Here is a 24,580-nt window from a genome sequence, read left to right as displayed (position 1 = left end):
GGGAGCTTAGTAACTGTATAGATAGATGTTTTCTTTTATCTATCTTTTTCATGCAAAACGTCTGCTCAAATGTGCAATCTCTTAATTTCGTTTCCTTGCTCTGCTACAAAGCGTCTGTACATATCTTATCCTGAAGTCCACTTAATTGCTTTTAATACGACATAACTTATCCAATCTTTCTTTTCGTGCTATTTTTGTATTACAATAATGAGCATTAATATTAAACCTACTACAAAAATTGTTGCCATATCATTTTCTCTTCCTCAAGGCTCACAAGCAGTCACTTTCCTACCAATGCCACATACAAGTTAGGATGAATTTTGCAGCTTTGACGCTACTCCTGACACTCGCCTTTCTCGTGCTAGCATCAAGTACGTTTAATCGGTTACTCCAAGAGTGTTGCATCAACCCAATCAACAAAACTGTTCTTTTCATGATTTGAATTTCTTCTTGGTTGTAATATTTTGCAGATGCGGATACAAACCTAAGGTGTACGTTTAAATACCTGAAGAAGTTTGGTGGTTGTCAGGAAGATTGCCACCGAATGCTTACGTGCCCTGAGACCAAGGAATGCAGTTTGGAGGCTCATATTGTTGGCAAATTGTGCAGGTGTACAATGTGCATAGACTAGTCCAAAGCTCCAATAAAGGAAACTGTGATGTTAACTAGCTAAGCAAATATCAGTGCAGGTTTGCTAAAAATAATAACAATGCCATATCATGGGGTGTATTAGCATGACTATTCGCAATAAATCTTTATAGAACATAATTCAACGTTACACCTTGAGTTTTGTACATGGTGTTATTAAGTGATCTATATATGAGGCGTTAAAAATACCATCTTCCTTTTTGAATATATTACCAATCCGATCTTAACGGGGGAAACCCCGTTAAAAATACATCCGATCTTAATGGGGGGAACCCCGTTAATTTTTTTCAAAATCCTCAAAAACCTAACCGAAAAAAAGTTACAGGGCTTTCAAAATCTAGAGGCAAATAAATTCAGAAAATTTCAAACTTACTAGTGGCGCAGCGTTTGCTAGGTGCGCCACTAGTAACAGAAGTGAATTGCGCATGTACACAAGAAAACTGGACACGCAAGGGACCGAGCTGCCCACCAACACGCCTCACCCACTGTCACCTAGGGCCCATGCACTTTTCACACCCTGGATTCACTAGGAGACCTTATTTCAAGGGAGCTTAGTAACTGTATAGATAGATGTTTTTCTTTTATCTATCTTTTTCATGTGAAAACGTCTGCTCAAATGTGCAATCTCTTAATTTTGTTTCCTTGCTCTGCTACAAAGCGTCTGTACATATCTTATCCTGAAGTCCACTTAATTGCTTTTAATACGACATAACTTATCCAATCTTTCTTTTCATGCTATTTTTGTATTACAATAATGAGCATTAATATCAAACCTACTATAAAAATGGTTGCCATATTATTTTCTCTTCCTCAAGGCTCACAAGCAGTCACTTTCCTACCAGCGGCACATACTAGTTAGGATGAAGATTGTAGTTTTGACGCTACTCCCGACACTCGCCTTTCTCGTGCTAGGATCAAGTACGTTTAATCGGTTCCTCCAAGAGTGTTGCATCAACCCAATCAACAAAACTGTTCTTTTCATGATTTGGATTTCTTCTTGTTGGTAATATTTTTCATATGCAGATACAAACCGAAGGTGTACATTTAAATACCTGAAGAAGTTTGGTGGTTGTCAGGAAGATTGCCACCGAATCCTTATGTGCCCTGAGAACAAGGAATGCAATTTGGAGGCTCATATTGTTGGAAAATTGTGCAGGTGTACAATGTGCATAGACTACTCCAAGGCTCCAATAAAGGAAACTATGATGTTAACTAGCTAAGCAAATATCAGTGCAGGTTTGCTAAAAATAATAACAATGCCATATCATGGGGTGTATTAGCATGACTATTCGGAATAAATCTTTATAGAACATAATTCAACATTACACCTTGAGTTTTGTACATGGTGTTATTAAGTGATATATATATGAGGCGTTAAAAATACCACCTTCCGTTTTGAATATATTACCAATCCGGTCTTAACGGGGGAACCCCGTTAAAAATACATCCGATCTTAACAGGGGCACCCGTTAAACATTTTCAAAATCGTCAAAAACTTAACAGAAAAAAGTTACAGGGCTTTCAAGATCTAGAGGCAAAAAATCAAAAAATTTCAAACTTACTAGTGGCGCACCGTTTGCTAGGTGCGCTACTAGTAACAGAATTGAACTGCGCATGTACACAAGCAAACTGGACACGCAAGGGACCGAGCTGCCCACCAACAGGCCTCACCCACTGTCACCCAGGGCCCATGCACTTTTCACACCCTGGATTCACTAGGAGACCTTATTTCAAGGGAGCTTAGTAACTGTATAGATAGATGTTTTTCTTTTATCTATCTTTTTCATGCAAAACTTCTGCTCAAATGTGCAATCTCTTAATTTCATTTCCTTGCTCTGCTACAAAGCGTCTGTACATATCTTATCCTGAAGTCCACTTAATTGCTTTTAATACGACATAACTTATCCAATCTTTCTTTTCGTGATATTTTTGTATTACAATAATGAGCATTAATATTAAACCTACTACAAAAATTGTTGCCATATCATTTTCTCTTCCTCAAGGCTCACAAGCAGTCACTTTCCTACCAATGCCACATACATGTTAGGATGAATTTTGCAGCTTTGACGCTACTCCTGACACTCGCCTTTCTCGTGCTAGCATCAACTACGTTTAATCGGTTACTCCAAGAGTGTTGCATCAACCCAATCAACAAAACTGTTCTTTTCATGATTTGAATTTCTTCTTGGTGCTAATATTTTGCAGATGCGGATACAAACCTAAGGTGTACGTTTAAATACCTGAAGAAGTTTGGTGGTTGTCAGGAAGATTGCCACCGAATCCTTACGTGCCCTGAGAACAAGGAATGCAATTTGGAGGCTCATATTGTTGGCAAATTGTGCAGGTGTACAATGTGCATAGACTAGTCCAAAGCTCCAATAAAGGAAACTGTGATGTTAACTAGCTAAGCAAATATCAGTGCAGGTTTGCTAAAAATAATAATAATGCCATATCATGGGGTGTATTAGCATGACTATTCGCAATAAATCTTTATAGAACATAATTCAACGTTACACCTTGAGTTTTGTACATGGTGTTATTAAGTGATCTATATATGAGGCGTTAAAAATACCATCTTCCTTTTTGAATATATTACCAATCCGATCTTAATGGGGGAAACCCCGTTAAAAATACATCCGATCTTAATGGGGGGAACCCCGTTAATTTTTTTCAAAATCCTCAAAAACCTAACCGAAAAAAAGTTACAGGGCTTTCAAGATCTAGAGGCAAATAAATTCAAAAAATTTCAAACTTACTAGTGGCGCAGCGTTTGCTAGGTGCGCCACTAGTAACAGAAGTGAATTGCGCATGTACACAAGAAAACTGGACACGCAAGGGACCGAGCTGCCCACCAACACACCTCACCCACTGTCACCTAGGGCCCATGCACTTTTCACACCATGGATTCACTAGGAGACCTTATTTCAAGGGAGCTTAGTAACTGTATAGATATATGTTTTTCTTTTATCTATCTTTTTCATGTGAAAACGTCTGCTCAAATGTGCAATCTCTTAATTTTGTTTCCTTGCTCTGCTACAAAGCGTCTGTACATATCTTATCCTGAAGTCCACTTAATTGCTTTTAATATGACATAACTTATCCAATCTTTCTTTTCATGCTATTTTTGTATTACAATAATGAGCATTAATATCAAACATACTATAAAAATGGTTGCCATATTATTTTCTCTTCCTCAAGGCTCACAAGCAGTCACTTTCCTACCAGCGCCACATACAAGTTAGGATGAAGATTGTAGTTTTGACGCTACTCCCGACACTCGCCTTTCTCGTGCTAGGATCAAGTACGTTTAATCGGTTCCTCCAAGAGTGTTGCATCAACCCAATAAACAAAACTGTTCTTTTCATGATTTGGATTTCTTCTTGTTGGTAATATTTTGCAGATGCGGATACAAACCGAAGGTGTACGTTTAAATACCTGAAGAAGTTTGGTGGTTGTCAGGAAGATTGCCACCGAATCCTTATGTGCCCTGAGAACAAGGAATGCAATTTGGAGGCTCATATTGTTGGCAAATTGTGCAGGTGTACAATGTGCATAGACTACTCCAAGGCTCCAATAAAGGAAACTATGATGTTAACTAGCTAAGAAAATATCAGTGCAGGTTTGCTAAAAATAATAACAATGCCATATCATGGGGTGTATTAGCATGACTATTCGGAATAAATCTTTATAGAACATAATTCAACATTACACCTTGAGTTTTGTACATGGTGTTATTAAGTGATCTTTATATGAGGCGTTAAAAATACCACCTTCCTTTTTGAATATATTACCAATCCGGTCTTAACGGGGGGAACCCCGTTAAAAATACATCCGATCTTAACGGGGGGAACCCCGTTAAACATTTTCAAAATCCTCAAAAACCTAACAGAAAAACAAGTTACAGGGCTTTCAAGATCTAGAGGCAAAAAAATCAAAAAAAAATTCAGACTTACTAGTGCGGCACCGTTTGCTAGGTGCGCTACTAGTAACAGAAGTGAACTGCGCATGTACACAAGGAAACTGGACACGCAAGGGACCGAGCTGCCCACCAACAGGCCTCACCCACTGTCACCCAGGGCCCATGCACTTTTCACACCCTGTATTCACTAGGAGACCTTATTTCAAGGGAGCTTAGTAACTGTATAGATATATGTTTTTCTTTTATCTATCTTTTTCATGCAAAACGTCTGCTCAAATGTGCAATCTCTTAATTTCGTTTCCTTGCTCTGCTACAAAGCGTCTGCATATATCTTATCCTGAAGTCCACTTAATTGCTTTTAATACGACATAACTTATCCAATCTTTCTTTTCGTGCTATTTTTGTATTACAATAATGAGCATTAATATTAAACCTACTACAAAAATTGTTGCCATATCATTTTCTCTTCCTCAAGGCTCACAAGCAGTCACTTTCCTACCAACGCCACATACAAGTTAGGATGAATTTTGCAGCTTTGACGCTACTCCTGACACTCGCCTTTCTCGTGCTAGGATAAAGTATGTTTAATCGGTTCCTCCAAGAGTGTTGCATCAACCCAATCAACAAAACTGTTCTTTTCATGATTTGGATTTCTTCTTGTTGGTAATATTTTGCAGATGCGGATACAAACCGAAGGTGTATGTTTAAATACCTGAAGAAGTTTGGTGGTTGTCAGGAAGATTGCCACCGAATCCTTACGTGCCCTGCGAACAAGGAATGCAATGTGGAGGCTCATATTGTTGGCAAATTGTGCAGGTGTACAATGTGCATAGACTACTCCAAGGCTCCAATAAAGGAAACTACGATGTTAACTAGCTAAGCAAATATCAGTGCAGGTTTGCTAAAAATAATAACAATGCCATATCATGGGGTGTATTAGCATGACTATTCGCAATAAATCTTTATAGAACATAATTCAACGTTACACCTTGAGTTTTGTACATGGTGTTATTAAGTGATCTATATATGAGGCGTTAAAAATACCATCTTCCTTTTTGAATATATTACCAATCCGATCTTAACGGGGGGAACGCCGTTAAAAATACATGCAATCTTAATGGGGGAACCCCGTTAATTTTTTTCAAAGTCCTCAAAAACCTAACCGAAAAAAAGTTACAGGGCTTTCAAGATCTAGAGGCCAATAAATTCAAAAAAATTCAAACTTACTAGTGGCGCACCGTTTGCTAGGTGCGCCACTAGTAACAGAAGTGAATTGCGCATGTACACAAGAAAGCTGGACACGCAAGGGACCGAGCTGCCCACCAACACGCCTCACCCACTGTCACCCAGGGCCCATGCACTTTTCACACCCTGGATTCACTAGGAGACCTTATTTCAAGGGAGCTTAGTAACTGTATAGATAGATGTTTTTATTTTATCTATCTTTTCATGTGAAAACGTCTGCTCAAATGTGCAATCTCTTAATTTTGTTTCCTTGCTCTGCTACAAAGCGTCTGTACATATCTTATCCTGAAGTCCACTTAATTGCTTTTAATACGACATAACTTATCCAATCTTTCTTTTCATGCTATTTTTGTATTACAATAATGAGCATTAATATTAAACCTAGTACAAAAATTGTTGCCATATCATTTTCTCTTCCTCCAGGCTCATAAGCAGTCACTTTCCTACCAACGCCACATACAAGTTAGGATGAATTTTGCAGCTTTGACGCTACTCCCGGCACTCGCCTATCTCGTGCTAGGATCAAGTACGTTTAATCAGTTCCTCCAAGAGTGTTTCATCAACCCAATCAACAAAATTGTTCTTTTTATGATTTGGATTTCTTCTTCTTGGTAATATATTGCAGATGCGGATACAAACCGAAGGTGTACGTTTAAATACCTGAAGAAGTTTTGTGGTTGTCAGGAAGATTGCCACCGAATCCTTATGTGCCATGAGAACAAGGAATGCAATTTGGAGGCTCATATTGTTGGCAAATTGTGCAGGTGTACAATGTGCATAGACTACTCCAAGGCTCCAATAAAGGAAACTATGATGTTAACTAGCTAAGCAAATATCAGTGCAGGTTTGCTAAAAATAATAACAATGCCATATCATGGGGTGTGTTAGCATGACTATTCGGAATAAATATTTATAGAACATAATTCAACATTACACCTTGAGTTTTGTACATGGTGTTATTAAGTGATCTATATATGAGGCGTTAAAACTACCACCTTCCTTTTTTAATATATTACCAATCCGATCTTAATGGGGGGAACCCCTTTAAAAATACATCGGATCTTAATGCGGGGAACCCCGTTAAACATTTTCAAAATCCTCAAGAACCAAACATAAAAAAAGTTACAGGGCTTTCAAGATCTAGAGGCAAAAAAATGAAATTTTTTCAAACTTACTAGTGTTGCACCGTTTGCTAGGTGCGCTACTAGTAACAGAAGTGAACTGCGCATATACACAAGGAAACTGGACACGCAAGGGACCGAGCTGCCCACCAACACGCCTCACCCACTGTCACCCAGGGCCCATGCACTTTTCACACCCTGGATTCACTAGGAGACCTTATTTCAAGGGAGCTTAGTAACTGTATAGATAGATGTTTTTCTTTTATCTATCTTTTTCATGTGAAAACGTCTGCTCAAATGTGCAATCTCTTAATTTTGTTTCCTTGCTCTGCTACAAAGCGTCTGTACATATCTCATCCTGAAGTCCACTTAATTGCTTTTAGTACGACATAACTTATCCAATCTTTCTTTTCATGCTATTTTTGTATTACAATAATGAGCATTAATATCAAACCTACTATAAAAATGGTTGCCATATCATTTTCTCTTCCTCAAGGCTCACAAGCAGTCACTTTCCTACCAACGCCACATACAAGTTAGGATGAAGATTGCAGCTTTGACGCTACTCCCGGCACTCGCCTTTCTCGTGCTAGGATCAAGTACGTTTAATCGGTTCCTCCAAGAGTGTTGCATCAACCCAATCAACAAAATTGTTCTTTTCATGATTTGGATTTCTTCTTGTTGGTAATATTTTGCAGATGCAGATACAAACCGAAGGTGTACGTTTAAATACCTGAAGCAGTTTGGTGGTTGTCAGGAAGATTGCCACCGAATCCTTATGTGCCCTGAGAACAAGGAATGCAATTTGGAGGCTCATATTGTTGGCAAATTGTGCAGGTGTACAATGTGCATAGACTACTCCAAGGCTCCAATAAAGGAAACTCTAATGTTAACTAGCTAAGCAAATACCAGTGCAGGTTTGCTAAAAATAATAACAATGCCATATCATGGGGTGTATTAGCATGACTATTCGGAATAAATCTTTATAGAACATAATTCAACATTACACCTTGAGTTTTGTACATGGTGTTATTAAGTGATCTATATATGAGGCGTTAACAAATACCACCTTCCTTTTTGAATATATTAGCAATCCGATCTTAACGGGGGGAACCCTGTTAAAAATACATCCGATCTTAACGGGGGGAACCCCGTTAAACATTTTCAAAATCCTCAAAAACCTAACAAAAAAAGTTATAGGGCTTTCAAGATCTAGAGCCAAAAAAAATCAAAAAATTTCGAACTTACTAGTGGCGCACCGTTTGCTAGGTGCGCTACTAGTTACAGAAGTGAACTGGGCATGTACACAAGGAAACTGGACACACAAGGGACCGAGCTTCACACCAACATGCCTCACCCACTGTCACCCAGGGCCCATGCACTTTTCACACCCTGGATTCACTAGGAGACCTTATTTGAAGGGAGCTTAGTAACTGTATAGATAGATGTTTTTATTTTATCTACCTTTTTCATGTGAAAACGTCTGCTCAAACGTGCAATCTCTTAATTTTGTTTCCTTGCTCTGCTACAAAGCGTCTGTACATATCTTATCCTGAAGTTTACTTTGTTGCTTTTAATACGACATAACTTATCCAATCTTTCTTTTCATGCTATTTTTGTATTACAATAATGAGCATTAATATCAAACCTACTATAAAATTGTTGCCATATCATTCTCTCTTCCTCAAGGCTCACAAGCAGTCACTTTCTTACCAACGCCACATACAAGTTAGGATGATGATTGCAGCTTTGACGCTACTCCTGACACTCGCCTTTCTCGTGCTAGGATCAAGTACGTTTAATCGGTTCCTCCAAGAGTGTTGCATCAACCCAATCAACAAAACTGTTCTTTTCATGATTTGGATTTCTTCTTGTTGGTAATATTTTGCAGATGCGAATACAAACCGAAGGTGTACGTTTAAATACCTGAAGAAGTTTGGTGGTTGTCAGGAAAATTGCCACCGAATCCTTATGTGCCCTGAGAACAAGGAATGCAATTTGGAGGCTCATATTGTTGGCAAATTGTGCAGGTGTACAATGTGCACAGACTACTCCAAGGCTCCAATAAAGCAAACTCTGATGTTAACTAGCTAAGAAAATATCAGTGCAGGTTTGCTAAAAATAATAACAATGCCATATCATGGGGTGTATTAGCATGACTATTCACAATAAATCTCTATAGAATATAATTCAACATTACACCTTGAGTTTTGTACACGGCGTTATTAAGTGATCTATATATGAGGCGTTAAAAATACCACCTTGCTTTTTGAATATATTACCAATCCGATCTTAACGGGGGGAACCCCGTTAAAAATACATCCGATCTTAACGGGGGGAACTCCGTTAAACATTTTCAAAATCCTCAAAAACCTAACAGAAAAAAGTTACAAGGCTTTCAAGATCTAGAGGCAAAAAAATTCAAAAAATTTCAAACTTACTAGTGGCGCACCGTTTTCTAGGTGCGCCACTAGTAACAGCAAAAAAATTAGTTTCGAATTTTTTTCGGGAATTTTTTTCAAAATATGATACGTAATATGAACGTAAGTTTGAAATAATTTTTCAAAATTTCATCACACTCATGAACATGGACAAAGTCCTAAACATCAACAAGGTTTAATAGGATTGATATGCTAGATATATCAACAAGTGCCTCTGAAGTGAGCTGGTGCTGGGGTTGGATAGAACTCTGAAGTTAAGTGTGCTTGGGCTGGAATAGTGTGAGGATGGGTGAGGGGAGGGAGAGAGTGCTACCCTCTGTAATTCCATTGATAGAAAAGGTATCTATACATAGGGAGAAGCTGCCTCCAAGAGATGGCAGTTATAAATGTTAAAAGAAAAAGGGACATCACTACTTTGGATTGGTCACAAGAATGATGATTCGTTAATTAATACATTTTAGTTATTAATATAATAGACACATCCTAATTTATTCCTAACATTTTCTTTGTTCAATCAGTTTTGCTCATTGAGATTCTGTTATTAGCTAGGTGTGGTAACGGCCTTTTTCTTTCTTTGCTAGATGAACCAACATGCAAGGGTCCAGCAAGCGAACTGCGCATGTACACAAGAAAACTGGACACGCAAGGGACCGAGATTCCAACCAACACGCCTCACCCACTGTCACCCAAGGCCCATGTACTTTTCAAACCCTGGATTCACTAGGAGACCTTATTTCAAGGGAGCTTAGTAACTGTATAGATAGATGTTTTTCTTTTATCTATCTTTTTCATGTGAAAACGTCTGCTCAAATGTGCAATCTCTTAATTTCGTTTCCTTGCTCTGCTACAAAGCGTCTGTACATATCTTATCCTGAAGTTCACTTAATTGCTTTTAGTACGACATAACTTATCCAATCTTTCTTTTCATGCTATTTTGTATTACAATAATGAGAATTAATATCAAACCTACTATAAAAATGGTTGCCATATCATTTTCTCTTCCTCAAGGCTCACAAGCAGTCACTTTCCTACCAACGCCACATACAAGTTAGGATGAAGATTGCAGCTTTGACACTACTCCCGGCACTCGCCTATCTCGTGCTAGGATCAAGTACGTTTAATCGGTTCCTCCAAGAGTGTTTCATCAACCCAATCAACAAAATTGTTCTTTTCATGATTTGGATTTCTTCTTCTTGGTAATATATTGCAGATGCGGATACAAACCGAAGGTGTACGTTTAAATACCTGAAGAAGTTTGGTGGTTGTCAGGAAGATTACCACCGAATCCTTATGTGCCCTGAGAACAAGGAATGCAATTTGGAGGCTCATATTGTTGGCAAATTGTGCAGGTGTACAATGTGCATAGACTACTCCAAGGCTCCAATAAAGGAAACTGTGTTGTTAACTAGCTAAGCAAATATCAGTGCATATTTGCTAAAAATAATAACAATGCCATATCATGAGGTGTATTAGCATGACTATTCACAATAAATCTTTATAGAACATAATTCAACGTTACACCTTGAGTTTTATACATGGTGTTATTAAGTGATCTATATATGAGGCGTTAAAAATACCACCTTCCTTCTTGAATATATTACCAATCCGATCTTAATGGGGGGAACCCCATTAAAAATACATTCGATCTTAACGGGGGGAACACAGTTAAACATTTTTAAAATCCTCAAAAACCTAACATAAAAAAAGTTACGGGGCTTTCAAGATCTAGAGGCAAAAAAATTCAAAAAATTTCTAACTTACTAGTGGCGCACCGTTTGCTAGGTGCACCACTAGTAACAGAAAAAAATAGTTTCAAATTTTTTTCGGGAATTTTTGTTGAAAATATGATACGTAACATGAACGGAAGTTTGAAATAATTTTTCAAAATTTCATCACACTCATGAACATGAACAAAGTCCTAAACGTCAACAAGGTTTAATAGGATTGATATGCTAGATATATCAGCAAGTGCCTGTGAAGTGAGCTGGTGCTGGGGTTGGATAGAACTCTAAAGTTAAGCGTGCTTGCGCTGGAGTAGTGTGAGGACGGGTGACCTTTCGGGAAGTTTGACAACGGAAGTAAATTTGAATAAAAGTAAAAGAACATATATCTGAAAAATGCAAGTAAAATAGCGAGGGGAGGGAGAGAGAGAGCTACCCTCTCTAATTCCATTGATAGAAAAGGTATCTATACATAGGGAGAAGCTGCCTCCAAGAAATGGCAGTTATAAATGTTAAAAGAAAAAGGGACATCACTACTTTGGATTGGTCACAAGAATGATGATTCGTTAATTAATACATTTTAGTTATCAATATAATAGACACATCCTAATTTATTCCTAACATTTTCTTTGTTCAATCAGTTTTGCTCTTTGAGATTCTTTTATTAGCTGGGTGTGGTAACGGCCTTTTTCTTTCTTTGCTAGATGAACCAACATGCAAGGGACCAGCAAGCGAACTTCGCATGTACACAAGAAAACTGGACACGCAAGGGACCGAGCTTCCCACCACCACGCCTCACCCACTGTCACCCAGGGCACATGCACTTTTCACACCCTGGATTCACTAGGAGACCTTATTTCAAGGGAGTTTAGTAACTGTATAGATAGATGTTTTTCTTTTATCTATCTTTTTCAGGTGAAAACGTCTGCTCAAATGTGCAATCTCTTAATTTCGTCTCCTTGCTCTGCTACAAAGCGTCTATACATATCTTATCCTGAAGTCCACTTAATTGCTTTTAATACGACATAACTTATCCAATCTTTCTTTTCATGCTATTTTTGTATTACAATAATGAGCATTAATATCAAACCTACTATAAAAATGGTTGCCATATCATTTTCTCTTCCTCAGGGCTCACAAGCAGTCACTTTCCTACCAACGGCACATACAAGTTAGGATGAAGATTGCAGCTTTGACGCTACTCCTGACACTCGCCTTTCTCGTGCTAGCATCAAGTACGTTTAATCAGTTCCTCCAAGAGTGTTGCATCAACCCAATCAACAAAACTGTTCTTTTCATGATTTGGCTTTCTTCTTATTGGTAATATTTTGCAGATGCGAATACAAACCGAAGGTGTACGTTTAAATACCTGAAGAAGTTTGGTGGTTGTCAGGAAGATTGCCACCGAATCCTTATGTGCCCTGAGAACAAGGAATGCAATTTGGAGGCTCATATTGTTGGCAAATTGTGCAGGTGTACAATGTGCATAGACTACTCCAAGGCTCCAATAAAGGAAGCTGTGATGTTAACTAGCTAAGCAAATATCAGTGCAGATTTGCTAAAAATAATAACAATGCCATATCATGGGGTGTATTAGCATGACTATTCACAATAAATCTCTATAGAACATAATTCAATGTTACACCTTGAGTTTTGTGCATGGTGTTATTAAGTGATCTATATATGAGGTGTTAAAAATACCACCTTCCTTTTTGAATATATTACCAATCCGATCTTAACGGGGGAACACCGTTAAAAATACATCCGATCTTAATGGGGAGAACCCCGTTAAACATTTTCAAAATCCTCAAAAACCTATCAGAAAAAAAGTTACAGGGCTTTCAAGATCTAGAGGCAAAAAAATTCAAAAAATATCAAACTTACTAGTGGTGCACCGTTTGAAATATGATACGTAATATGAATGGAAGTTTGAAATAATTTTTCAAAATTTCATCACACTCATGAACATGAACAAAGTCCTAAACATCAACAAGGTTTAATAGGATTGATATGCTAGATATATCAACAAGTGCCTCTGAAGTGAGCTGGTGCTGGGGTTGGATAGAACTCTGAAGTTAAGCGTGCTTGGGCAGGAGTAGTGTGAGGATGGGTGACCTTTCGGGAAGTTTGACCACAGAGGTAAATTTGAATAAAAGTAAAAGAACATATATCTGTAAAATGCAAGTAAAATAGTGAGGGGAGGGAGAGAGAGAGAGCTACCTTCTCTAATTCCATTGATAGAAAAGGTATCTATACATAGGGAGAAGCTGCCTCCAAGAGATGGCTGTTATAAATGTTAAAAGAAAAAGGGACATCACTACTTTGGATTGGTCACAAGAATGATGATTCATTAATTAATACATTTTAGTTATTAATATAATAGACACATCCTAATTTATTCCTAACATTTTCTTTGTTCAATCAGTTTTGCTCATTGAGATTCTTTTATGCTGGGTGTGGTAACGGCCTTTTTCTTTCTTTGCTAGATGAACCAACATGCAAGGGACCAGCAAGCGAGCTGCGCATGTACACGAGAAAACTGGACACGCAAGGGTCCGAGCTTCCAACCAACACGCCTCACCCACTGTCACCCAGGGCCCATGCACTTTTCAAACCCTGGATTCACTAGGAGACCTTATTTCAAGGGAGCTTAGTAACTGTATAGATAGATGTTTTTCTTTTATCTATCTTATTCATGTGAAAACATCTGCTCAAATGTGCAATCTCTTAATTTCATTTCCTTGCTCTGCTACAAAGCGTCTGTACATATCTTATCCTGAAGTCCTCTTAATTGCTTTTAATACGACATAACTTATCCAATCTTTCTTTTCATGCTATTTTTGTATTACAATAATGAGCATTAATATCAAACCTACTATAAAAATGGTTGCCATATCATTTTCTCTTCCTCAAGGCTCACAAGCATTCACTTTCCTACCAACGCCACATACAAGTTCGGATGAAGATTGCAGCTTTGACGCTACTCCTGACACTCGCCTTTCTCGTGCTAGCATCAAGTACGTTTAATCGGTTCCTCCAAGAGTGTTGCATCTACCCAATCATCAAAACTTGTATTTTCATGATTTGGATTTCTTCTTGTTGGTAATATTTTGCAGATACGAATACAAACCGAAGGTGTACGTTTAAATACCTGAAGAAGTTTGGTGGTTGTCAGGAAGATTGCCACCGAATCCTTATGTGCCCTGAGAAAAAGGAATGCAATTTGGAGGCTCATATTGTTGGCAAATTGTGCAGGTGTACAATGTGCATAGACTACTCCAAGGCTCCAATAAAGGAAACTCTGATGTTAACTAGCTAAGCAAATATCAGTGCAGATTTGCTAAAAATAATAACAATGCCATGTCATGGGGTGTATTAGCATGACTGTTGACAATAAATCTCTATAGAACATAATTCAATGTTACACCTTGAGTTTTGTACATGGTGTTATTAAGTGATCTATATATGAGGTGTTAAAAATACCACCTTCCTTTTTGAATATATTAGCAATCCGATCTTAACGGGGGAACCCCGTTAAAAATACATCCGATCTTAATGGGGGGAAGCCCGTTAAACATTTTCAAAATCCTCAAAAACCTAACAGAAAAAAGTTACAGGGCTTTCAAGATCTAGAGGCAAAAAAATTCAAAAAATATCAAACTTACTAGTGGTGCACCGTTTGAAATATGATACGTAATATGAATGGAAGTTTGAAATAATTTTTCAAAATTTCATCACACTCATGAACATGAACAAAGTCCTAAACATCCACAAGGTTTAATAGGATTGATATGCTAGATATATCAAGAAGTGCCTCTAAAGTGAGCTGGTGCTGGGGTTGGATAGAACTTTGAAGTTAAGCGTGCTTGGACAGGAGTAGTGTGAGGATGGGTGACCTTTCGGGAAGTTTGACCACAGAGGTAAATTTGAATAAAAGTAAAAGAACATATATCTGTAAAATGCAAGTAAAATAGTGAGGGGAGGGAGAGAGAGAGCTACCCTCTCTAATTCCATTGATAGAAAAGGTATCTATACATAGGGAGAAGCTGCCTCCAAGAGATGGCTGTTATAAATGTTAAAAGAAAAAGGGACATCACTACTTTGGATTGGTCACAAGAATGATGATTCATTAATTAATACATTTTAGTTATTAATATAATAGACACATCCTAATTTATTCCTAACATTTTCTTTGTTCAATTAGTTTTGCTCATTGAGATTCTTTTATTAGCTGGGTGTGGTAACGGCCTTTTTCTTTCTTTGCTAGATGAACCAACATGCAAGGGACCAGCAAGCGAGCTGCGCATGTACACGAGAAAACTGGACACGCAAGGGTCCGAGCTTCCAACCAACACGGCTCACCCACTGTCACCCAGGGCCCATGCACTTTTCAAACCCTGGATTCACTAGGAGACCTTATTTCAAGGGAGCTTAGTAACTGTATAGATAGATGTTTTTCTTTTATCTATCTTATTCATGTGAAAGCATCTGCTCAAATGTGCAATCTCTTAATTTCATTTCCTTGCTCTGCTACAAAGCGTCTGTACATATCTTATCCTGAAGTCCTCTTAATTGCTTTTAATACGACATAACTTATCCAATCTTTCTTTTCATGCTATTTTTGTATTACAATAATGAGCATTAATATCAAACCTACTATAAAAATGGTTGCCATATCATTTTATCTTCCTCAAGGCTCACAAGCAGTCACTTTCCTACCAACGCCACATACAAGTTCGGATGAAGATTGCAGCTTTGACGCTACTCCTGACACTCGCCTTTCTCGTGCTAGCATCAAGTACGTTTAATCGGTTCCTCCAAGAGTGTTGCATCAACCCAATCAACAAAACTTGTCTTTTCATGATTTGGATTTCTTCTTGTTGGTAATATTTTGCAGATGCGAATACAAACCGAAGGTGTACGTTTAAATACCTGAAGAAGTTTGGTGGTTGTCAGGAAGATTGCCACCGAATCCTTATGTGCCCTGAGAAAAAGGAATTCAATTTGGAGGCTCATATTGTTGGCAAATTGTGCAGGTGTACAATGTGCATAGACTACTCGAAGGCTCCAATAAAGGAAATTGTGATGTTAACTAGCTATGCAAATATCAGTGCAGATTTGCTAAAAATAATAACAATGCCATATCATGGGGTGTATTAGCTTGACTATTCACAATAAATCTTTATAGAACATAATTCAACGTTACACCTTGAGTTTTGTACATGGTGTTATTAAGTGATCTATATATGAGGCGTTAAAAATACCACCTTCCTTTTTGAATATATTACCAATCCGATCTTAGCGGGGGGAACCCCGTTAAAAATACATCCGATCTTAACGGGGGGAACACCGTTAAACATTTTCAAAATCCTCAAAAACCTAACAGAAAAAAAAGTTACGGGGCTTTCAAGATGTAGAGGCAAAAAACTTCAAAAAATTTCAAACTTACTAGTGGCGCACCGTTTGCTAGGTGCGCCACTAGTAACAAAAAAAATTAGTTTCAAATTTTTTTCGGGATTTTTTTTGAAAATATGATACGTAATATGAACGGAAGTTTGAAATAATTTTTCAAAATTTCATCACACTCATGAACATGAACAAAGTCCTAAACGTCAACAAGGTTTAATAGGATTGATATGCTAGATATATCAACAAGTGCTTGTGAAGTGAGCTGGTGCTGGGGTTAGATAGAACTCTAAAGTTAAGCGTGCTTGCGCTGGAGTAGTGTGAGGATGGGTGACCTTTCAGGAAGTTTGACCACGGAGGTAAATTTGAATAAAAGTAAAAGAACATATATCTGAAAAATGCAAGTAAAATAGCGAGGGGAGGGAGAGAGAGAGCTACCCTCTCTAATTCCATTGATAGAAAAGGTATCTATACATAGGGAGAAGCTGTCTCCAAGAAATGGCAGTTATAAATGTTAAAAGAAAAAGGGACATCACTACTTTGGATTGGTCACAAGAATGATGATTCGTTAATTAATACATTTTAGTTATCAATATAATAGACACATCCTAATTTATTCCTAACATTTTCTTTGTTCAATCAGTTTTGCTCTTTGAGATTCTTTTATTAGCTGGGTGTGGTAACGGCCTTTTTCTTTCTTTGCTAGATGAACCAGCATGCAAGGGACCAGCAAGCGAACTTCGCATGTACACAAGAAAACTGTACACGCAAGGGACCGAGCTTCCCACCACCACGCCTCACCCACTGTCACCCAGGGCACATGCACTTTTCACACCCTGGATTCACTAGGAGACCTTATTTCAAGGGAGCTTAGTAACTTTATAGATAGATGTTTTTCTTTATCTATCTTTTTCATGTGAAAACGCCTGCTCAAATGTGCAATATCTTAATTTCGTTTCCTTGCTCTGCTATAAAGCGTCTGTACATATCTTATCCTGAAGTCCACTTAATTGCTTTTAATACGACATAACTTATCCAATCTTTCTTTTAATGCTATTTTTGTATTACAATAATGAGCATTAATATCAAACCTACTATAAAAATGGTTGCCATATCAATTTCTCTTCCTCAAGGTTCACAAGCAGTCACTTTCCTAACAACGCCACATACAAGTTAGGATGAAGATTGCAGCTTTGACGCTACTCCTGACACTCGCCTTTCTCGTGCTAGCATCAAGTACGTTTAATCGGTTCCTCCGAGAGTGTTGCATCAACCCAATCAAACAAACAATTATTTTCATGATTTGGATTTCTTCTTGTTGGTAATATTTTGCAGATGCGAATACAAACCGAAGGTGTACGTTTAAATACCTGAAGAAGTTTGGTGGTTGTCAGGAAGATTGCCACCGAATCCTTATGTGCCCTGAGAACAAGGAATGCAATTTGGAGGCACATATTGTTGGCAAATTGTGCAGGTGTACAATGTGCATAGACTACTCCAAGGCTCCAATAAAGGAAACTGTGATGGTAACTAGCTAAGCAAATATCAGTGCAAATTTGCTAAAAATAATAACAATGCCATATCATGGGGTGTATTAGCATGACTATTCACAATAAATCTTTATAGAACATAATTCAACGTTACACCTTGAGTTTTGTACATGATGTTATTAAGTGATCTATATATGAGGCGTTAAAAATACCACCTTCCTTTTTGAATATATTACAAATCCGATCTTAACGGGGGGAACCCCGTTAAAAATACATCCGATCTTAACGGGGGGAACCCGGTTAAACATTTTCAAAATCCTCAAAAACCTAACAGAAAAAAAGTTACGGGGCTTTCCAGATCTAGAGGCAAAAAAATTCAAAAAACATCTAACTTACTAGTGGCGCACCGTTTGCTAGGTGCGCCACTAGTAACAGAAAAAATATTAGTTTCAAAAAAAATTCCGGATTTTTTTTTGAAAATATGATACGTAATATGAATGGAAGTTTGAAATAATTTTTCAAAATTTCATCATACTCATGAACATGAACAAAGTCCTAAACGTCAACAAGGTTTAATAGGATTGATATGCTAGATATATCAACAAGTGCCTGTGAAGTGAGCTGGTGCTGGGGTTGGATAGAACTCTGAAGTTAAGCGTGCTTGCGCTGTAGTAGTGTGAGGATGGGTGACCTTTCGGGAAGTTTGACCACGGAGGTAAATTTGAATAAAAGTAAAAGAACATATATCTGAAAAATGCAAGTAAAATAGTATACATAGGGAGAAGCTGCCTCCAAGAGATGGGAGTTATAAATGTTAAAAGAAAAAGGGACATCACTACTTTGGATTGGTCATAAGAATGATGATTCGTTAATTAATACATTTTAGTTATCAATATAATAGACACATCCTAGTTTATTCCTAACATTTTCTTTGTTCAATGAGTTTTGCTCATTGAGATTCTTTTATTAGCTGGGTGTGGTAACGGCCTTGTTCTTTCTTTACTAGATGAACCAACATGCAAGGGACCAGCAAACGAACTGCGCATGTACACAAGCAAACTGGACACGCAAGGGACCTAGCTTCCCACCACCACGCCTCACCCACTGTCACCCAGGGCCCATGCACTTTTCACACCCTAGATTCACTAGGAGACCTTATTTCCAGGGAGTTTAGTAACTGTATAGATAGATGTTTTTCTTTTATCTATCTTTTTCATGTGAAAACGTCTGCTCAAATGTGCAATCTCTTAATTTCGTTTCCTTTCTCTGCTACAAAGCGTCTGTACATATCTTATCCTGAAGTCCACTTAATAGCTTTTAATACGACATAACTTATCCAATCTTTCTTTTCATGCTATTTTTGTAATAATGAGCATTAATATCAAACCTACTATAAAAATGGTTGCCATATCATTTTCTCTTCCTCAAGGCTCACAAGCAGTCACTTTCCTACCAACGGCACATACAAGTTAGGATGAAGATTGCAGCTTTGACGCTACTCCTAACACTCGCCTTTCTCGTGCTAGCATCAAGTACGTTTAATCGGTTCCTCCAAGAGTGTTGCATCAACCCAATCAACAAAACTGTTCTTTTCATGATTTAGATTTCTTCTTGTTGGTAATATTTTGCAGATGCGAATACAAACCGAAGGTGTACGTTTAAATACCTGAAGAAGTTTGGTGGTTGTCAGGAAGATTGCCACCGAATCCTTATGTGCCCTGAGAACAAGGAATGCAATTTGGAGGCACATATTGTTGGCAAATTGTGCAGGTGTACAATGTGCATAGACTACTCCAAAGCTCCAATAAAGGAAACTGTGATGTTAACTAGCTAAGCAAATATCAGTGCAGATTTGCTAAAAATAATAACAATGCCATATCACGGGGTGTATTAGCATGACTATTCACAATAAATCTTTATAGAACATAATTCAACGTTAAACCTTGAGTTTTGTACATGGTGTTATTAAGTGATCTATATATGAGGCGTTAAAAATACCACCTTCCTTTTTGAATATATTACCAATCCGATCTTAATGGGGGGAACCCCATTATAAATACGTCTGATGATAACGGGGGGAACCCAGTTAAACATTTTCAAAATTCTCAAAAACCTAACAGAAAAAAAGTTACGGGACTTTCAAGATCCAGAGGAAAAAAATTCAAAAAATTTCTATTCTAGTGGCGCACCGTTTGCTAGGTGCGCCACTAGTAACAGAAAAAAAATTAGTTTCAAATTTTTTTCGGGATTTTTTTTTTGGAAATATTATACGTAATATGAACGGAAGTTTGAAATAATTTTTCAAAATTTCATCATACTCATGAACATGAACAAAGTCCTAGACATCAACAAGGTTTAATAGGATTGATATGCTAGATATATCAACAAGTGCCTGTGAAGTGAGCTGGTGCTGGGGTTGGATAGAACTCTGAAGTTAAGCGTGCTTGCGCTGGAGTAGTGTGAGTATGGGTGACCTTTCGGGAAGTTTGACCACTAAGGTAAATTAGAATAAAAGTAAAAGAACATATATCTGAAAAATGCAAGTAAAATAGTGAGGGGAGGGAGAGAGAGAGCTACCCTCTCTAATTCCATTGATAGAAAAGGTATCTATACATAGGGAGAAGCTGCCTCCGAGAGATGGCAGTTATAAATGTTAAAAGAAAACGGGACATCACTACTTTGGATTGGTCACAAGAATGATGATTCGTTAATTAATACATTTTAGTTATCAATATAATAGACACATCCTAATTTATTCCTAACATTTTCTTTGTTCAATCAGTTTTGCTCATTGAGATTCTTTTATTAGCTGGGTGTTGTAACGGCCTTTTTCTTTCTTTGCTAGATGAACCAACATGCAAGGGACCAGCAAGCGAACTGCGCATGTACACAAGCAAACTGGAGACGCAAGGGACCTAGCTTCCCACCACCACGCCTCACCCAGGGCCCATGCACTTTTCACACCCTGGATTTACCTTATTTCAAGGGAGTTTAGTAACTGCATAGATAGATGTTTTTCTTTTATCTATCTTTTTCATGTGAAAACGTCTGCTCAAATGTGCTATCTCTTAATTTCATTTCCTTGCTCTACTACAAAGCGTCTGTACATATCTTATCCTGAAGTCCACTTAATTGCTTTTAATACGACATAACTTATCCAATCTTTCTTTTCATGCTATTTTTGTATTACAATAATGAGCATTAATATCAAACCTACTATAAAAATGGTTGCCATATCATTTTCTCTTCCTCAAGGCTCACAAGCAGTCACTTTCCTACCAACGCCACATACAAGTTAGGATGAAGATTGCAGCTTTGACACCACTCCTGACACTCGCCTTTCTCGTGCTAGCATCAAGTACGTTTAATCGGTTCCTCCAAGAGTGTTGCATCAACCCAATCAACAAAACTGTTCTTTTCATGATTTGGATTTCTTCTTGTTGGTAGTATTTCGCAGATGCGAATACAAACCGAAGGTGGACGTTTAAATACCTGAAGAAGTTTGGTGGTTGTCAGGAAGATTGCCACCGAATCCTTATGTGCCCTGAGAACAAGGAATGTAATTTGGAGGCTCATATTGTTGGCAATTTGTGCAGGTGTACAATGTGCATTGACTACTTCAAGGCTCCAATAAAGGGAACTGTGATGTTAACTAGCTAAGAAAATATCAGTGCAGATTTGGTAAAAATAATAACAATGCCATATCATGGGGTGTATTAGAATGACTATTCACAATAAATCTTTATAGAACATAATTCAACGTTACACATTGAGTTTTGTACATGGTGTTATTATGTGATCTATATATGAGGCGTTAAAAATACCACCTTCCTTTTTGAATATATTACCAATCCGATCTTAACGGGGGGAACCCCGTTAAAAATACATCCGATATTAACGGGGGGAACCCCGTTAAACATTTTCAAAATCCTCAAAAATCTAACAGAAAACTGTGACACCCCAAAAAATTTAATCTTGATTTATTAATTAAAATGTTGCCAGGAAACTTAAACTTTTATTTTCTGGATTTCCTTTTGATTTCAGAACCATACTTTGCTTTATTATTATGGAGTTTTTACCCCAAGTGAAAACTTTTCAATCATAGTTGGACTTATTTGCCTCTCAATAAAAACTTTCTTTTATCAGTGGGATTATTTGCATAATTATTTTTCTCTGAGCCTTTTTTTCATTAAAAATGATTTTTATAAGTTTCAGGGCCTCTTTTGCACTACAACCCTTTGATAAATTTATTTAAAAATCCCACCAAAATTTGGAGATATTATGTGATGTTTTTAGATCACTTTTATGCAAAAATATATTTCATTCTCTGGATATTTTGAGCCCTACATCAAGTTTTAAAATCTGGTCCAGTGGGCAATTTTGCACTACAACCTATTTAAATATTTCTTTAAAAATTGTATAAAAATTTGGAGATGTCATAGGTGCTTGTAATTCATTTTTATGCAAAAACCCATGATTGTTCTTTGTAAAAATTGAGTGAAAGAACCTCCTTTTCATTCTGGCCCAGTTGGGTGTTTTCTACTGCATCCCTAATCATCCCAGAGCGCGCGTTTTGCACGTGCCGCGCCCGAGCCACCGCGCCCCTGGCCTGTTCCCCGAGCTTATCCAAACCCTCTGCCGCTCGCAGCGTACGGCCAAGCCTCGACCTGTACCCCCTCACGAGCACCACAGCCCCTCGCCACGTCTCCGGCAAGCCAGAAGCTAGCCGCCACTACCGCCCGACAGCCTCTGCACTGGTCGGCACCGCCCGAGCCACTCCCGCTCGCCAGCTCGCCCCTAAAGCAGTGCCCGCTCATCCGCTAGCTCTCACTGCCATCCCCAACCCCGACACGGTGCCCTGCAAGCTACAGAACTGCGGTCGCCGGCATCCTTATCCACCGCCGTGGAACCGACCTCGTCGCGCTATAAAAGGAGGCCCCCGAGCTCATTTGAGCACTCAGACGACCTCAGGCCACCCCCATGGCACCCCCACAGTCAGCAATCGTCGGGGGGAAGCCGTCTTCCCCGACTCCGGCCGGTTCGGCCGTCACCACGTCCCAGCCCCGTTCACCGCAACCAGAGCCCCTCTCGTCCGTCCAACGCCACCACCAGACTCCACATGATCTTGCGGAGCCGCCCAGACCTTCAGCCTCGATGGAGAGCCACCGTAGCGCGGAACCCAATTCCACCCGAAGCCTTCTCCGCCGCGGAGCTCGTCGCCGGCGACTCCGTCCACGTCGGCGACCATGGTGGGTACCCACGGGTTCGCCTCGACCTCCTGAGCACACCCATATCCTCAGATCCCCAAGGGAGGCCTCCGTTCGCTGGCGAGCCTCGCCGGAGCTCCGCTTCTGTTCGGTCGGAGGTGACGACATGCGCGTGGACTGGTCAAACCTGACCAGTGGGCCAGACGGGCCCACTGTCAGTGACCCAGCGCCGGTCCACGCAGGCGTAAGTGGAAGCGTATTTCCAGAGTACGTGTTCGACGTGTACACGCTCGAAACGTTTTCTTTTTTTCTGTTTTATTTAAAAAAAAGAAATTTGACTAAACTTTGACTGACTATATCTTTTTAAATAAAACTCCAGATGAGTTGATTATTTTTCCCACCTCTCTCAAATTTAATCTAGTTTATTTTAAGATTTATTTGAAAACAATTCAGACAAATTTTTTGCACTGTTTTGAATCGATGTGTTAATTTGAATAATTTCAAAAATAGGTCTTTGAAGAAGGCAATTTTCATATATGCACCCCTCTTGCATACATTCTGAACTCGGGCATAATTTTGTGTGTGTTGTCTGACGCGGTTACAATACCACCTTGACACGGAGTGTCCGTTATTTTATGTGATGATATGTTCAAACTCATGAGTGCATATTAATGATCTCATGCATATTGGAGATTTCCTTGCTGTTGGAAATGGTCATGCTTGTGACAGTAATAATCCTCAGATGCTTTTCCTGCCCGTCGGAAGGAAGCCGGGAAAGTCTCTGTCTTGGGTAGACCTGAGCTTGTCCCTAGTTCCTCGTTGAGACGATTGTGCCCGGTATGGCATGATGGGGTATGATGAATGGTGATTCTGTCTGTTGGGTGAAGTATATTCGTTATGCTAATCATGCAGGGAATACTTAAACCTCCTGAGTCGACCATAGATCGAGTATTTTTCCGGTAACCCCCACACTTGTTTTGTACTACCACTTGTCCCTGCCACAGGCAGGGTACGGTTCAGTAAGTTGTCAACCCCTTTCTAGCACACAACGTACAGAGGGGCCGGGATGAGGGTACCATGGACATGGATTAAAGCCAGTCATCCGGTCAGGGGGCATGGGTGTTTCCGGTTGGGATCGAGAGGGGAGGCCACCCCTTAGAGCGCGCGATATAAATTTGATCCCATGCTACGCGAGGTTGTAGCCTCCCCACTTAGAGTTTTGCTTGACAGGTGTCATGGGTGATTCCAGACACCTGTAAGTTAAGCTGGTGTGTGCAAGTCAGGTGTATTTTCAATTAAAATACCATAGACGGAATTAGTCCCAATGGACTAAAGGAATCCGTTACTCGTGGGTAAAGAGTACACCCTCTGGAGGGATTTAA

General features: G+C 38.8%; 5 long non-coding RNA genes across 5 annotated transcripts; all 5 read left to right on the top strand.

Annotated features, from left to right (window-relative positions):
• Nucleotides 1–3,851: 3,851 nt before the first annotated feature.
• LOC119280685 lies at nt 3,852–4,295 on the top strand. The gene is made up of 2 exons (XR_005138144.1): nt 3,852–3,949; nt 4,049–4,295. It is a non-coding gene; the product is annotated as an uncharacterized LOC119280685 (long non-coding RNA).
• Nucleotides 4,296–8,608: 4,313 nt separating this feature from the next.
• LOC119280684 lies at nt 8,609–9,148 on the top strand. Its single transcript, XR_005138142.1, has 2 exons — nt 8,609–8,725; nt 8,825–9,148. It is a non-coding gene; the product is annotated as an uncharacterized LOC119280684 (long non-coding RNA).
• A 3,082-nt stretch (nt 9,149–12,230) lies between these two features.
• LOC119280683 lies at nt 12,231–12,732 on the top strand. Its single transcript, XR_005138141.1, has 2 exons — nt 12,231–12,330; nt 12,430–12,732. It is a non-coding gene; the product is annotated as an uncharacterized LOC119280683 (long non-coding RNA).
• A 1,277-nt stretch (nt 12,733–14,009) lies between these two features.
• Nucleotides 14,010–14,557, top strand: LOC119280682. Its single transcript, XR_005138140.1, has 2 exons — nt 14,010–14,112; nt 14,212–14,557. It is a non-coding gene; the product is annotated as an uncharacterized LOC119280682 (long non-coding RNA).
• Nucleotides 14,558–17,639: 3,082 nt separating this feature from the next.
• LOC119280681 lies at nt 17,640–18,156 on the top strand. The gene is made up of 2 exons (XR_005138139.1): nt 17,640–17,737; nt 17,837–18,156. It is a non-coding gene; the product is annotated as an uncharacterized LOC119280681 (long non-coding RNA).
• The last annotated feature ends 6,424 nt before the right edge of the window (nt 18,157–24,580 follow it).

Source organism: Triticum dicoccoides, chromosome 3B (genome assembly GCF_002162155.2).
Source record: "Triticum dicoccoides isolate Atlit2015 ecotype Zavitan chromosome 3B, WEW_v2.0, whole genome shotgun sequence".
Classification (NCBI taxonomy): Eukaryota; Viridiplantae; Streptophyta; class Magnoliopsida; order Poales; family Poaceae; genus Triticum; species Triticum dicoccoides.
This window is presented reverse-complemented; position numbering and strand designations above follow the sequence as displayed.